The following is a 14,996-nucleotide window of genomic DNA, read 5'->3' as shown; positions in this document are numbered from 1 at the left end:
AAATAAACAAATGAGGACAACTGAATACAGGGAATGTAATTTGTTTATTTCCTGAGGAATCTAGTCTGGTGCTCGGCAATAACGGTTGACTTGTCCGGTCTGGTCTGTTGGCAGCTATGCTTTGACAAAATCATCATTATTCTGTCCAAAAATCACGCTTACGTTTTTGCAAATCCTTGATCATTGTCATGTTCCCTATTTGGCAGCAGGTGGCAGGCGTTCATTTCTGCTGTCTGCACACCTGCTGCCTATTTGTCTTTGATTACACCTGCTATATCTCGGCGCTCCGGCGGTCGACTCCTTTCCGGAGTATTCCATGCCGTGCCACTGCTGTTGCCCATGTATTTGAAAGCGCTACTCGTATACTATTGCTGATTGTTACATTTTTTGACGTCTCCTTGTTAATATTCAAAGTGCCTGCGTATTCCAGTATTTGCCTCATCATTTTCCTTGCCGTTTTTTGCAAGCGCTTTTCGTTGTCGCGTTTATATCATTTCCTGGTTCTCGTTATTTACCAGCGTTTTCTGTTTTCAGCGAGACAGTTTTTGTTTATAATAAATATTATTTTGTGACAAAGTCCTTGTCAGTGTCTGCTATTTCGGGGATCCACTTATTCTCGTTTTTCTGTTACATACAAAGCGGTTCCTTTCCCGCTTTGTGCGTAACGTGACAATCATAAGCAGACCGGTTGAGAAAGCAGTCATCTTTGAAGTGGCGATGGCAGAGAACACTCGTCGATGATGGCGTGAAATTCATTCGCTTCGTGCGAATAAAAGATGTCCATTTAAGTGCCCTGCTATCCTTCGGCCACTGGTACAACTTTTCTGTCGATTGCGAACAATATATCACAATACATTTCCGAAGATTGCCCAAGAAAAGCATTTTCGTTGTCAAGGGTTAAACAAAGAATCTGGAAGGGTTGCGTTAAAAAAAAAAACAGAAATATGCTTATAATTTTACAGCCATTGATATTACTCCAGAACATGGTTGGCCAAATTTACTTCACACTTGGTCTTTAAGAGAAGTAACAACAAACAGTTGCACCCAAACAGCAACATGTTCCCCTTTCGGAAACAGCTTGTATTATGCTAACTGAATGGAAAAAAAGGAGCAGTTGTTGGCCATTGATCAGCCAAGCTCGGCCACAGGCGACCATACGAGAGTCCATTAACTCCTTGCGGCCTGGCCTTGCCCCCTCCTCATTGCCCCCAGCGAGTCTTTCAGACCGCTCCTCAGAGGCTCTCCTTGCTGGAGGTTGTGCTCGACGACGAATCCGTGGCGATGGTCCGCAGGCGGATGTCACCGGCGGCCGGCTCCTCGGGATTGGACTCAGGCACCTCGGCCTACACCCTCATCCAGGGGTGGTCGCAGATCTGCTCCAGTGTGGGCCGGTCGGAGGGCTGCAAGGCCAGGCACCATTTAATCAGCTGCTGGCACTCTGTTGAATCAAGAGATGGCATTAGGGTGACAACTGCAAAGGGATGGGCCACAGTTTCACTTCGTTTCAGTCCTTTCACACCGGTTCATTCCAGATCCCATTAGTGCAGCTCGGCGGCGACAAAGTCAATCTTTGCGTGCGCCCTTTCAGCCCGTCACCCACTCACCAGCCGACAGCCTCCTCCTGAAGTACACTCTCCCCGAAGGATCTGCTCGTCCCACTTGAAGGGGATATCTCCGCACACCATGTCGTAAAGCAGCACGCCGAGCGACCACACCGTGGCCGAGCGTCCGTGATATCTGTGGAAGCGGATGCACTCTGGCGGACTGTACACACGAGTGCCTAAAAACACCAAAAGGGTGGGGGAGCAGTGAGTATGGAGGGTACACACACAAAAAACAAAACAAAACAAAACATGTTTGGTGTTTGTGGGTCATGCACAACAAATAAAGAAGCTCCCTGTACAACCACAACAAACTGGCGACCCCACCCCCCTCCTCCTCCCCCACCACAACAGAGTAGTGATGTTACAAATGGAACTGGAGTCGCGAGTCATGATCCGCACAAAGGGGGCGTGGTTAAATGGAGCCCACATCGAGGCCCGTCTCGTTTTTTCCTCATATCACGTGACCGAAGGCAAACGAGGCCCCGTTTTCAGCGATCACGTGACTGACTCACATCGTGATTCGCGCTCCATGAATAGGCGCGGAAAACCCAGGAAGAGTGACCGTCTGACGTGAGTCTTGGATCATTGCTGCGCTACTTCGACTGCTTGAGAATGGAGGCGGAGCCACCCAAAAAGCGAAGGACTTCACTAGTTTGGGAGCATTTCGAACAGATATCTCCCAACACTGCGAGAGGGTTTTCTCAAAGGCAGGGGAAATCATATCCAAAAAAAGGAATCGACTGAGCCCCAACACAGTCAAAATGATTTTATTCCTGAACAAAAATCAATAAAATACACCATTCCCTCTATCCAATGTGTGTCCCATTACACAAGCACGTCAAGTAACTGAACATACAACTGACAAATATACGGACAATATTTAATGGACAAACTTCCATTATTTTGTGCACAGATTTACTGGTTTGTTGCCTGTTAACCACATCACATCTGCGTTACATCAAATGACCAGCAGATGTCAGCACTACTAAAGGAGCTATTAAATGAGGCCTCGACTGATCAGCCGTTTGGCGAAGCAATTGGCCCAAAAGACTCAATACATTCACGGGGCTTCATATCGCCATCACGACAACAAAGCAGGAAACGTGATCCCATCATGTGACGCCACGGCTCGGGTTTCACAACAAACGCGTTACGTGGCACTGGACTACCCGACTGTGACTCACACTGTTCGATTCCGGTGCAGTATGGATCCACGTGAATCACGCGGCATGGATTGGTCACAAGCGCCAACGACTCAATTTGAAATGGAAACAATGACGAGGAAAGTGTCCCCCCCAGCAAAAAAAAAAAAAAAAAAAAGAATGCCGTTCGATTCTCATGTGATTCACGCGTCAATCAAGACCAAATACAAACTGTAATTTCCGCACGAAAAGACGCACTGGACTATGAGGCGCACCTTCAATGAATGGCTATTTTGTAATTTTTTTTTCATACATTAGACGCTTCGTGTTAAAAGGCGCAATCTACAATGCCTCCACTAGACGGTGCTACGCTCCTTCCATTCAACTCGAGAGGCGTTCAAGACCGCGTCTGAAAAATGTCAATTAACTCTTGCTGTAATTATATGAAACTATGAAAATTGAAAATAATGCATCAAAACAGAAAATCAAGTGAGGAAATCACAAAATAAATTCTATATCCCCCTGCAGAATTTATTTTGTGATTTCCTCGCTTGATTTTCTTCGTGGTTTCATTGAAGTAAGAATTAATTTACGTTTTTCGAAGGCGGCCCTGAACGCCTCTCGAGTGGAAGGGAAGAAAGCACGTCGACGGACAAAGACGTACAGTACCTGTACTTGCTCAGACTGTGAAAACCATTAATAAAGTCTGCGTTTAAAAAAATAAAACCACAACCACAGCTCTCATTTTTGTCTATGTCCGTCTCCTTCCCTTCTTTTCTTCCGGTCAACTCGAGAGGCGTTCATGACCGCCTCCGAATAACGCATTGGCATTTCCTTTATCGTCGCTCCAACATTACGATCAGATAAGATAAGAAAACCTTTAATAGTCTCACAATGGAGAAATTCCCACTTCACAGCAGCAAGGTTATGAGGAAGAAGTAGAAGAACAAAATAGGAGCTGCTGGAAAGGCATCCACTCTCGCGGCGCCATCTTGAAGTCAAAATAACACAACAAGATGTCAGTCGTAGTTATTTATTCCTTTGTTGTGTATTCACAGATGATGAAATCACAATATAAATTATGTAGGGGGGGCAATAGAATTTATTTTGTAATATCCTCGCTTGCTTTTCAGTTTTGATGTATTATTTTCCATTTTTGTAGTTTCATTGAAGTAATCGTTGGTTTACGTTTTTTCAGAGGCGGTCTTGAACATCTCTTGAGTCTCACGGAAGAAGGCACGGAGACAGACGAAGACGTACCTGTATTTGTTGAGACTGTTTTCAAAAACTAACACCACAGCTCTCCTTTTTTCGGAGCTGCAACACAAACTTATTTAATAAAGCAGCGACACAGTTCACTGAACCAACAGCAAGTTATAACATTGTCTCCAGGAAGGAGCCATCTTGGAGTCGACGTATTACCGTAATGACCATACAAAAGACGCACCGGATTTTAAGGCGCTCGGCGAGCTTTGAAGAAAAATGAAGACTTTTTGGTGCACCATGTAGTGCGGAAAATACGGTATATTAAATTTACAGCATTTAATGAAAAGAGGAACCCTCCAACACCCCAAAAGAAAAAAAACACCACTGCGTCACTGGCTGGTGAACGCCTCCGCGACTGAAAATAGCACCGATGAGTGCAACAAGGGCAATGAACGCTAAGCAAGCCCGGGCCAGAAATCACCAAAACAACGCAGCATCTTACCGTCGAAGTCGGTGTATACAGTGTCCTTGAGAATCGCCCCAGAACCGAAGTCGATAAGCTTGAGCTCCCCGGTGCGGAGATCCACGAGCAGGTTCTCGTCCTTGTGTCCCGGTGTAGCACCCCGCAACTGCAGCAGTGCCGCACCGCCTCCAGGACTTGGCGGAAGAAGCCCCGCGCCGCGTCCTCGTCCAGGGCGCCCTTCTCGGTTATGAAATCGAACAGGTCCTTGACGAGCTCCGGTCTCTCCATAACCAGGAGCCAGCCGTCGGCGCGCTCGTAATAGTCCAGCAATTTGATAACTCCGCCAAAGGACGAGCTGACCTTCTTCAGCAGGAGGATCTTGAGCGGGACCACACTTCCATTCTGAGACCCGAAAGAGAAGGAATCCATGATGAGTGCGGGGATGACACGCAGCCCAACCCTCCATTGCATCAAAACCAACACTTACAATTGAGCCCCACTTGGTCACCCTTTCCTTCGCGACGTGTTTTACAGCCACCCAAAAACCCACAAAGAAAACATTTTGAAATAAGTCGCACAAAAGGGAAATTCCCAATTCCTCCACTGCCCCCGCGACTCACCGGTGCCCCATCAGAGAGCCTGCTGCCGGCGTACACGGTGCCGAATCCTCCGCTCCCCAGCACGGAGCCCACCTGGTACACCTTTTCGAACGGCTCCTTCTCCACTTTGACTGTTTCGGGGGGGGGACAAGGTGTGGTGAACATTAGCTGCCCGAGTGTGTGAGTGTAAGCGCGGATGGTTGTTCGGCTGTGTGTGCCCTGCGATTGGCAGGCAACCGGTCCCAATCCAAGCCGTCTTTGGGCAGTAGGCGGGGGACACCCCGAACCGGTTGCCAGCCAACTGCAGGGCACTCATATAGACGAACAACCGTTTGCGCTCACACTCACACCCATTTCGGGACAATTTAGAGTGTTGAATTAGCCTGCCATGCATGTTTTCGGAATGTGGGAGGAAACCAGAATACCCGGAGAAAACCCACGCAAGAATGGGGTGAGTAAAAATAGGCAAACGCCAGATTGGAAGACTGGACCCGGAATCGAACCCTGCCCCCGAAGAAGCAGCTGTAATCAGTTGTGGTTTAACGGTATTAAAACGGTATCAATCGCATTATATCACTAACTCCCTTTCTGATGAAGACATCTGTCTTTGATTATTGTTCGGTACTTTTCATCCACAAGACAGATGTGTATCAGAGCGGAACACATGTGAGGATGGTGACAGGCAGCCGTCTTGTCAAGCTGCTGCAACATCCCCCCAAATAACTTGACATACACCGCGTATGTGTGCGCTTTTGTGTGCCGTTACCATCGAAAAAAGGGTTCTGGTTAAAGGTGCCAGAGGCTGGACGGCAAAACTGGGACCAATTGGTGTGTAACTGATAATTGTTGCAACTTAGAAGTGGGTCATTTGGTCAACATTAGGTCTGACATTTGAGTATGATTCATTTGATTCAAGGTTTCCAAATCAATTCCAAGCATTAACGCTATCTATCATATATAGGCCAGATATAGAAAACATATTTTTACACTGAAATGAAAGTAAAAGAAAATATGCTGATACGTAAAGACATGCACACTGTAGCAGACAGAAAGACAGAGAGAGAAAGGAATAAATGGAAGGGGATGACTTTAAAAACATATTAATATACATACCAGTGATAACAGAGTCCAGTGTTTGCGACTCTGTCCCACGTTGCCTCTCTAACTAAAATGATATGATACGCACAATTCAAAACAACTTTAAATTCACTTTTCTTTCATGAAATATGCCTATGAATATGGAAATGTTCAATATTATTAACGGACAAAAAATGTTAAAGGTAAAATGATTGTCCTGACTGAAACGAGACTAAAATATTGATTCATTCATTCATTCGTTATCTAATAAAAGAAAATAAAACATTTTTCTGGAGAAAAATGGTTTCTGGCTAGACTAAACCAGCCTAGTTTAGTATAATAGACTGAGCAATAGCACTGGTTCATTTGTCTACTCATTTTAATGCGGTCGGTAAACTTACAATTTCTGTCTTATTTTTGCCGAAATATAAACCACATAAATACGATGCGATGCGGCCTTGCCGTAACCGCCTGAGCGCAGGCCAAACGCGCAATGTTGCTAAATGGCTGCGTTCTCTTTTTTGTTCGCCATCGTTTCTTCGTGTAGAAAAAAAACCTTTGTTGATGAAAAACTTCCATCACTGCCTTCATTAACCACATCCACACGGTCCAGGTCATCCGATTTCATGTGTCGACATAAAGCAGATTTAAATTAAAATCGGTTTCCGGCCCATCGCTAACGGACACCTAGCCTGCCTCGAGTTACAAGTCCGTCGGTGCTCAGTTCGCAGATTGTTCCGACGACAAACGATGACTTACCTGAGCATTGTCAGAAGGTTCAGCACATTGTTGGTGGTGCTCCCGGTCAAGGGCGAATCTTGTTGGTCGTCTCTCCATACCAAAAAGCCAACTGGTGTCGGTTGTCCGTGTGCAGAAGGGGAAGTACAATGCGCGCGCCAAAATCTATCACGCGAACACTTGACCGCGCTCCTCCGGCTTTGATTTCAAATTGTTTTCCTAATTGGGGGGGCACAGCAGCAACCGTAGAGTGAAAACTCAACTTAAAACTTGATTAACCCTTTCATGGTCTTCTCACTTTAACGTTTCTTATCAAACATAATCAGAAATTTACACAAATTCGAAAACCATCTAAAAGTATAAAAACTTCAAAACACTTACGTTTTCAATTTATCTATGAAATAAATTTCAACAAATTAAAACACCCGTACTGTTTATGCAATGCTCTGCTTCAGTTATTACAGATCTTGTCAAAGCTGTTCCATACTTATGTTTGTCCATTTTTCCTACTTCCAAGACTCCAACTTCGCTCCGAGAAGTGGACTGGCTCCCTTTCTGCATCCACCATTTAACATTGCTGCCATTGAAACGAATACCGTATACCCTTAAACTGTCAGAGGGGCTAAAGTTGTGTTATATCAATGCCCAAACGAGGCGGCTCACGAGATCATCTTGGCCGTTCGGACGGTGCGGAGCTTCAACGTCACGATGACGACCGGCTGATGGACACGCACAGGGTCAAGACCCGGCGGGACACTGTCAGGATCATGTCCCTTCTGGGTAAGATGCTGGTCAAACTATTTTGGCAACATTGTCATGATTCGGTTTGGGACCAACAGGTGGCACTGTACTCCCCCGGCAGCTGCACACCTGTTGGTCATTTGGTAATTAGTTGTATAAAAGGACTCCTGCCCGAACCCTCGGTGTCGGGTCATTGTTTGCTTCCTGCTACTGTCATGTGTGTTGCTGTTTGCTCTTAGTTTCTGTCATGTTTAGTTCATGGTTATGTTTTAGCTTTAGTCATGGGTTGTGTTTGATACTTTGGACTTTGTGTGTTTTGGATTTAGTTTTCTTTGTTTTAAATACAATTCTTCAAATACACCCTGCTCCTCCCTCCTGTCTGCTTTTTGGGGTCCACCACCACCTTGCTACGTGACATGTAGTCATTCAATCATACTGAAATAACAAGTGATATTTCCAACCCGCCTTTCCAAAAAGATGAGAAATGGTTCTTCATTTAATACAGGGGGCCACAGGACGCTAATTTGATGGTTTAAAAATTAATTTAAAAATTAAACATTAAAAATTATTTTTTAAAATTAATTCCATTTTCCATGAATTTAATTTTACATTAAACGACCTTCAACCAATCACTAACTATCCTGTGCTTGACGTCATATGCAGGCGCAGGATCCTGAGCCGATCGCTTTTTTTTAAAATGAAACAACAATCTTTATTGAACAAGTCAAATCACAAATCACAGAGAACTAAACGAACAAGTTATTAATACATAGACAGTAAAAAGAGAGACAAACATAAAGAAGAACCAGGGAATTTTAAACGAAAATTCCAAATAAAGAGCAAGAGTTTGAGCTGCGTTCTCGTTTTTGGAAACCAGAATACAATTCAAAAATTGTTTAGATTCTGCTTCAATAAATTAAGAAAGCTGAGCCGATCTGGTACCAGCGGAAATTATGTTCTTTGTAGTCAACTAAACTTGGAAACTAAAACTTCAACATGACAGTGACACCGAGTGGAAAGATATACTGTTACATGACACAGCCCAAACATGTCTTTTTGCAGTGAAGAGAAAGGTCAGTGATGAGCACAGACAATTTCAGGAAAAGTGGGAAATTCAATCTTTCTTTGTGGAGCACAAGGGCACCCTGACGACACTTATTTGCACAGAGAAAGTTGCGGTGCATAAGAATGACCATTTGAAACGTGGTGACACAACTAGACATGCAAAATACCAGGGAGATGAGAGAGCCAATCCAGTTGCCAGTCTTAAAACATGGCTACTGAAGCAACAAAACTTTTTTAAAGAAAGGAACCAAAGAGAATAACGCAGCAGTCAAAGCGAGCTTTGCGGTGAGTGAGGTGATTGCGAAAGCAGGAAAGCCATTCACAGAAGGTGAATTTGTCAAAAAGTGCCCGTTGCAGGCCGCAAGTATTGTCCGTCCAGAAAAGAAATGTCAGTGAAACAACATCAGCCTTTGTGCCAACACTGTGGCAGAGTGCATTTGTGACATGTCAAGTGACATTTAAGATCAACTCGAGACACATCCAGTGGAGTGCAGACAATGTGAGAAAGCAAAATGTGGAAATTCAGTCGTTCTTGGTGAGGCCGCAGACATCACTGACACTACGCAGCTCACAAAATATATCGCTCAGGAGATACTGTATTTCATCAGCTGTGCGATGCGATTGAGAATTTTTCACGGAAGGAGTTTGTTGGTATCACAACTGATGGAGCGCCATCAATGAGAGGGAGGAAATATTGCACTGCTTGATCCATCAACAGGCCCTTTGTAGCAAATGCCTGAATGCATCATCCACATCAGATCCATGGGCTTAAAACACAAAAGGTTTTGTGCTTTTTTTTTTAGAAGAGATGGATTCAAAATATGGGGCCCTGCTGTCCTCTCCTGAGGTAAGTTGGCTCAGCAATGTTGAGGAGATTTTTTTTGAGTTGAGAGCAGACGTGAAAGCCTCCGTGGAGAAGAATGGGGTGGATGTTCCTGTGTTAAGTGATCCAATATGGCACATGGACTTTTATTTTTGGTGTCACGCATGACCTGAATGGACTGCACAACTGGTTACAAGGTCAGGGGCAACTTGTCAGTGCTCCCTATGATAATGTGAGAGAATTCTCCACAAAAAGTTCAGCTACCTCAGACAAACCTCTGCCATTTCCCAGCATGCAAGGCACTCGTGGATGCAAGCACGCCATTCAGCGGCGAGAAGTCTGCTGATGTCATTTTGAAGCTACATGAGGAATTTGATCACAGATTTGCAGACTTCAAGATGCACAGAGCCACATTTCCAATTTTTGCGGACCCCTTGTGTTTTGATGTGCAAGATGCCCCCCCCCCCCCCCCCCCCCCGCTGCTTTCAATGGAGCTCATTGACCTGCAGTGCAACTCGGAACGCAAAGCCAATTTCAGGGAGCTGAATGGAAGAGCAGACAAGGTTGGGCAATTTTTGAGAGAATTGACTCCCAGTTTCCATGAGCTTTCCCGAAGGTTCAAGCAGCCCACCAGACGCAGGAGGGCATGGAAAGCGAATGGTTCTGACAACTTGTAATTGAGTCACTCAATTTTACATGCAGAAAAGTAAGCCCGGCCCTGTGGGAGCTAAGAAAGGAAATAGAGGAACGCAAATTAGTTCCTCATGAGCTAGTTGTTAGTTATTTCATGTTAAAGAGGCTATATGGTGGTTGTTCGTCTGTGTGTGCCTTGCGATTCGCTGGCAACCGGTTCAGGGTGTCCCCTGCCTACTGCCCGAAGACAGCTGGGATTGGGACCGGTTGCCTGCCAATCGCAGGGCACACACAGCCGAACAACCATCCGCGCTGACACTCACACTAATAATAAATAATACATCACATTTGCAAGCGCCTTTCATAACACTCAAGGACACTGTACAACCAAGAGCAATAATAAAACACAGATAAAATAATAAACAAAGAAAGAAAGATTTAAGGTGGATAGGCAAGTCTGAATAGGTGGGTTTTGAATATGGAAAGAGAGTCAATATTACGAATGTTGGGAGGAAGTGAGTTCCAGAGTTTGGGGGCAGAGCGACTGAAGGCTCTGCACCCCATTGTACTTAGACGGGCAGAGGGTAGAAAAAGGTGGAGGGAGGATGAGGACCTGAGTGAGCGAGAGGGAATGGAGATTTGAAGAAGATCTGACAGATAGGGGGGCGCAAGGTGATGGATGGCTTTGAACGTATAGAGAAGTAATTTGAAGTTGATTCTAAATTTGACAGGAAGCCAGTGGAGCTGTCGGAGGATGGGGGTGATATGATGGAAGGAGGGGGTTCTCGTGATGATCCGGGCTGCTGAATTCTGAACAAGTTGAAGTTTATGGAGGAATTTTTGATGGACACCGAAGAGGAGTGAGTTACAGTAGTCGATACGGGAAGTGACGAGACTGTGAACAAGGATAGCAGTGGTGTGAGGAGTGAGTGAGGGACGGAGGCGGTTTATATTGCGAAGGTGGAAATGAGCGGACCGGGTAATCTTATTGATGTGGGAGTGAAAGGATAGTGAACTGTCAAGGATGACACCCAGATTCTTCACCTGGGGGGAAGGAGATATAGTGGCATTATCAATTTTGAGGGAAAAACTGTCGGCTTTGTTTAGAGTAGATTTGGTACCGACGTGTAGGAGTTCTGTTTTATTGCTGTTTAGCTTGAGGAAATTATGGGTGAACCAAGATTTGATTTCTGAGAGACAGTGAGAGAGGGATGAGGGTGGGAGAGAAGCGTCGGGTTTGCTGGAGAGGTAGAGCTGGGTGTCATCCGCAAAGCAGTGAAAGTGTAAGCCAAATTTGCGGAAAATGTTTCCGAGCGGAAGGAGGTAGATAATGAAAAGGAGCGGACCTAGGACAGAACCCTGGGGAACACCAGAAGAGACGGGGAGGGATTGTGAAATAAAAGAATTAAGTTGAATGAACTGAGAGCGGCCAGTGAGATATGAGTGGGACCAACGTAGAGGGGTGTTGGTGATGCCTATGGTAGAAAGTCTGTTGAGGAGGATGGGGTGAGAGATTGTGTCGAAGGCTGCACTCAGGTCAAGGAGGATGAGGATGGAGATTAGGCCGGAGTCTGCTGCCATGAGAAGATCGTTTGTGAGTTTTATGAGGGCTGTTTCAGAACTGTGACGGGGACGGAAGCCGGACTGGAATTGTTCATAAAGACTATTGTCGGTGAGGTGGGAGTGGAGCTGAGAGGCGACAGTTTTCTCAAGAATTTTAGAAATGAAGGGAAGATGGGAAATGGGGCGTAGGTTATTGAAATCATTGGGATCTGAACCGGTTTTTTTTCAGGATTGGGGTGACAGCTGCAGTTTTGAAGAGCATAGGAACAATTCCAGTCGACAGAGAGGAATGGATAATGGCTGAGATGAAGGCAAGCAGAGAGGGTAGGCAGGATTTGACCAGAACTGTGGGGAGGGGATCGAGCTGACAGGAGGAAGTCTTGGATTTAATGATGAGGTCTGAAATTAAAGAGAGATGGGGGAGTTCAAAAGAAGAGAACAGTTTGCAAGGGGTGAGAAGGTCAGAGGATGGGAAAGGTACAGAGGAGCCCAGATGCTGGTGGATTTTGTTGATTTTTTCGGTGAAAAAGAGGAGAAGTGCGTTGCAGGTGTCACGAGAATAAAAGTGAGGTGGTAGGGAGTCAGGGGGTTGAGTGATTCTGTTCCAAAGGGAAAAGAGAGTCTTTGTATTTCCAGCATTGGAGCAGATGAGTCCAGAGTAGTAATGTGATTTTGCTTGAGAGATGGAATCCTTGTAGAGGGATAGTTGAGCTGCATAGATGTTCTTGTGAGCAGTGAGACCGGTTTTCCTATAAAGTCTCTCAAGCTGCCGGGTTTGGGATTTCAAGGAACGAAGATGAGGGGTGAACAAAGGGGCAGACCGAGTAAAAAGGACAGAGCGGGACTTGTCAGGGGCGAGCGTATTGAGGATGCTGATGAGACCAGAGTTATATCGGAAAACCAAATCATCAGGAGTGGAATCAATGTCCGGAGTCAGGGTGGGCAGCCGTGCAGTTAGAGAGTCAATGTTAATGTCTTTAATATTACGGTAAACGATGGTCCGGGGAGATTTGGCAGTTGAGAGCTGGAGCGTAATGTTGAATGAGATAAGGAAGTGGTCCGTTATTGGAAGTTCGTCAGCAGTACAGTTGGAGGGGGAAAGACCAGAGCAGCAGATCAGATCCAGGGTGTGACCTTTGATGTGTGTGGGAAAATCTACAAATTGATCAAAACCAAAACTGCTAAGTTAAGAAGTGAAGTCAATGGTGAGAGGAAGAGCAGTGTTGTCCATATGTATATTAAAATCTCCCAGGATGATTATATTTGGTGACAGAGAGGAGAGAAGGGTGAGGACAGCAGACAGTTCATTTAAGAAGTCACGGTGGGGTTTGGGGGAGCGGTACACTGTGGCAATAATCGTGGGAATGGATCCGGATATTTGACAGGCAAGGCATTCAAAGCAGGAAAGTGGAGGGAGAGAAACCGGAAGTACTTTCCACTTCTCGCGGTATAGTATCGCGAGACCTCCTCCGCGACCACAATCGCGGGGCTTGGAAATGTAAACAAATCCCGGGGGAGTGGAATCGTTCAGCTGTGAGAAGTCCCCGGGAGTTTGCCAGGTTTCATTTAAGCAGAGATGCTGTTGGATCGGTTGCAGGGGCGGTTCTGGATCAATTTCACTGAGGGGGCCGGGCTAGGGCCAGGGGTTTTGATGGGGGGGCACATTCAACCCAGGGCTAAAAAGACAGATTCGAAATCTTATTTGACTTTTTATTTCTTCAGACTTTGAAATTGTAGTCATAACATTACAGTGATGAGAAAAGAACAGTATTAGGAGGGCTAAAATGTCTGCAAGCGTAACAATACGTCTGTTGAGAATATTCAAGTTGAGAATATTCAAATTGCAAATACACTGAAGCTAGATGTTTTTCATGCATATAATTATCCAAATTTTAAAAGGCAATGTCTTATATATTGATCCTGTTAAATAAAATTAAAATAAAAAGGGAGACTAAAAAAGTTACACACACACACACACACACACGCGCGCACACACTCACACTCACACACACGCGCGCGCGCACACACACACACACACACACATGCACACACACACACGCAAATAGCACTCGTGTCGTGGTAATTTCCTTCTCTGCGGACTGCTTCTCATTTTACAGCTCATTTTTAAATGGCGCAGCGCACTAAAGGGTCCGTCTAGACTGTTAAATCACGCACTTTGGTTCCACCTTTCGCATCGGCGACTCGGCACGACTGCGTAATCTGCGCTCGGAGGGGGGGCCACAGGGGGGCCAGAATCGGTGCTACAGGGGCACTGGCCCCTGTTGGCCCCCCCCCCAGAACCGCCACTGATCGGTTGAGGCAGAAGCCCCGACGAGACCCACGGTGAATGTATTTCCGGGAAGGAAAGCGAACGATTTCCGGGAGCAGGTGTAGAGCAGGAGGAGGGCCCAGCCATTGGAAGCGGAGCCTAAGGAGCTCAGCCACCGAGTACTGGAGCAGACCCTCGACAGGTCGATGGAGGAGCGACAGGTTGATCCACAACAGTCGAACCCAGACGCAGGCCCTGCCGACCCCCATCACGGGGCACAACAGAGCAGAGATGGCACGGGGCCTGGTCCGAGAGCCGAGCAGGTAGGACGCTGAGACGCCGGGACGAAAACAGTCGAAGATGGTTGAGAGTGCGAAGCAGGCGTGGATGGGGGCTGGAGTGGAATGACTATGAGATGATGATAGTGATTCCGTGCGAAACAGTAAAAATATCGAGCGTAAAAACACTGTAAAAACACCGTAAAACACAAAAGTTTGCGGGAGAGCAGCGGCAGCCAAAACGCGCCAGCGTTCACTCAACCCGGAACTGTCTGTTTTGCCAGCCACGTTTACACTCACACCTCGGGACAATTTCGGGTGTTCAATCAGCCTGCCGTGCATGTTTTTGCAATGTGGGTGGAAACCGGAGTACCCGGAGAAAACCCACGCAGGCACGGGGAGAACATAGGAAGGCCGGAGCTCGGATTGAACCCCGACAGAGGCTTGAACAGTGCAGAGGCTCAAACCTCTGCACTGTAAAGAACCTCAAAATGTTAACCTCTCACCTGGAACGGATTTACAAAGTCTACACTTTACTTGAAATCTTTGGCCAATTTTTTGGGCGAAGGCGCTCTTCCAGTCGTGTTTTCTGAGAAGTAGAATGTCAGCTTGTTGAGATGGGTGCTGTGGAGAACGCTGGTCATATATATTCTCGAGCCTTGGGGCTCGCGATCAAAAGCTCAAATATGAGCTCATGTAAAAGTGATCAAAATGAAAACAGTCACAAAAATGTTTTAAATACAGAAATGTCGACGAAAACACCTTCCAGCTGGCATTTTACAATTTCATTTAGAA

At 45.9% G+C, this 14,996-nt stretch overlaps 1 pseudogene across 1 annotated transcript; it reads right to left on the bottom strand.

Moving 5' to 3' along the window:
• Nucleotides 1–25: 25 nt before the first annotated feature.
• Nucleotides 26–14,192, bottom strand: LOC147191237 (serine/threonine-protein kinase pim-3-like; annotated as a pseudogene). The gene is made up of 6 exons (XR_015103830.1): nucleotides 13,997–14,192; nucleotides 5,037–5,145; nucleotides 4,903–4,954; nucleotides 4,455–4,817; nucleotides 1,605–1,780; nucleotides 26–1,438 (listed from the first exon to the last, which is right to left on the bottom strand). The product of XR_015103830.1 is annotated as a serine/threonine-protein kinase pim-3-like (transcript).
• Between the last annotated feature and the right edge of the window lie 804 nt (nucleotides 14,193–14,996).

This window comes from Hippocampus guttulatus, chromosome 18 (assembly GCF_054856545.1).
Source record: "Hippocampus guttulatus isolate MCC_2025c chromosome 18, RoL_Hgut_1.0, whole genome shotgun sequence".
Classification (NCBI taxonomy): Eukaryota; Metazoa; Chordata; class Actinopteri; order Syngnathiformes; family Syngnathidae; genus Hippocampus; species Hippocampus guttulatus.
Note: the sequence above shows the minus strand (reverse complement) of the source record. Positions and strands in the feature narration are given on the sequence as shown.